Source organism: Echinops telfairi, unplaced genomic scaffold (assembly GCF_000313985.2).
Source record: "Echinops telfairi isolate 266 unplaced genomic scaffold, ASM31398v2 ScPeMD7_70;HRSCAF=299, whole genome shotgun sequence".
Taxonomy (NCBI): domain Eukaryota; kingdom Metazoa; phylum Chordata; class Mammalia; order Afrosoricida; family Tenrecidae; genus Echinops; species Echinops telfairi.
The window spans coordinates 27,480,716-27,482,963 of record NW_022103968.1 but is presented as its reverse complement, the minus strand read 5'-3'; positions in this window follow the sequence as shown (position 1 = coordinate 27,482,963).

The following is a 2,248-nucleotide window of genomic DNA, read 5'->3' as shown; positions in this document are numbered from 1 at the left end:
TCCCCATCATCATATATATATTTATATATGTACATGTCTGTATTTAGACCTTTATAAATGCCCTTTGCCTCCAAGTTCTTTCCTCTATTACCTTTGACTTTCCTCTTGTCCCACTATCATGCTCAGCCTTCATTTGGGTTTCAGTAGATTCTCTCAGTTACATTGCCCTTGATCAAGCCCTACCGGGCCTCCTACACCCTCCTCGTCATTGATTTGGATCACTTGTTTCCTTGTCCCTGGGTTTGTTAGCACCCACTTTCTTTCCCCCTGCCTCCCTTTCTCCCATGTCCCACCCGCCGCCGGAACTGCCATTTTCTCCTCCAGATTGTTTATCCTGCCTATTTTATCTAGATAGACCTGCAGAGATAATATGCACACAAAAAATACAGAGCAAAACCAAGCAACAAAAGAAAACAAAACAACAACAAAATACCAATAACTAAAAAATAAAAGCCTGTAAATAGTTCAAGGTCTGTTTGTTGACCTTTAGGAGTGTTTTCCGATCGAGGCTGATGGGGTGTCATGCTCTGGCCCCAAAGTCCATTTTTGGTATTCCCTGGGGACTTCATTGCTCTGTTCCCCGTGCAGTTCTGTTGCATGCCCTTAGTGTTTTGCCTTAGTGTGGTGGGGTCAGATTGGGTGTAATTCCCACACTGTCTCCAGTGTTGACCCCCCGTAGCGTTATGGGTCAGTGAGAGGATGTCGTGTCTCATAGTAGGGCTGGCCATACGGTCTTCTCTGTGCATTGGCTGCTCTGAGCAGGGATACTGTCCTCAAGGCTTGGTGGGCCAGGATGTGCTCCACTCTCTTCCTCTCCTTCATTTGCTCCTGTGTGCTCTTATCAGACATGTTCCTCTCCCTGAGCTGCAGCTTCAGTGCTGTCCTCTGAAGTGAAGTCTTCTGAGGGGTAGTAATTTTTATGGAAGCAGATTGCCAGGCCTTTCTTCCATGATACTGCTGAATGGATTTACACACATACATATATTCATTTGGTGCACCTTGTACTTTCCCTGTTCCAGTCCTGAAATTTGTTATGTAGCAATAGACAGCTAATACAGATGCATAGCCTGGAATGTTGTAATGAAATCTAGTTCGAGCATATCTGTGTTCTAGAGCATTCTATGTTTTGTTCTTTTCTGTTTTTTATTTTTCTGTTGTTCTTATTATTTTATTTTCATTCTAAATTTTCCTGGTGTGTGTAGACAATGTATTGACATGAAATAATGCATATAGAAAGAGAAGCACAATGATTTTTCTAACCAATGGTTACATTGATGGTATAACCATCTCCTCGACCTAGAAACACCGCAGAACTAATGCCTTCTGTTCCTCTCTCCGCTGCGGAAGGGCAGATGATGGAGTGTGTCTGGCCTCCAGGTACTCCATGGCTCAGTGCTTTCTAATGTATCTGCTTTCTTAATACAGGCTCCCATGATAAAAGCAAAATAAAATGTGTACTCATATCTATGAAGACAACCTGTTAAAGAAATAGCAAAGAAAGTGTAAAATAACTATTCATTATCCTTTCCAGTCTATCTGAAATATTATTGCTTTGCAAACCTTTCCTTGTTCCCTTAGCAGAGCTAGTTACTTTCATATTGGATGCCACCATTGCATTTTCTACATCCCTCACTTAAAAGCACTTATCACAATATATTATAGTTTCTACACCTTCAGTCTTCTCTATAGACAATGAAGAAGGAAAGGCCTCTTATTTCTCTGTAGTTGAAAGTCAGTAATCATAATGCTTAACATTTACTGAGTTCTTTCTATGTACCAGTGCTCTGGATACTTTATATGTATTAAGAAGATACTCTTTTGGAAAGATTTGGTCCAGAAATGGGCTTCTCAAACTAGGCACTATTGGCATTTTGGGCCAGATAGTTCTGTGTTATGGTGGGCTGTCCTGTGATGCACAGGATGTCTAGCAGCATCCTTGGACTTATTCACTAGATGCCAGTGCGCGCGCTATTGAAACAAAACTGTCTCTGGAAATTGCCAATATCCCCTAGGGTACAACATTCCCCTTGGTTGAGAACCACTGTAGAACAATACGAATCTAACAAAAGCTACTTTGGGTTTATTTGTTCTAATGAAGGAACCCTGGTAGTGTAGTGGTTACATGTTGGGCGGGTAATTGCAAGGTCAGTAGTTTGAAACCACCAGCCCCTCCTAGGGAGAAAGATGGGGCTTTCTAGTCCTATAAAGAGTTAGTCTTCCAACCGAAAATTGGATGAAGGGAGACGTC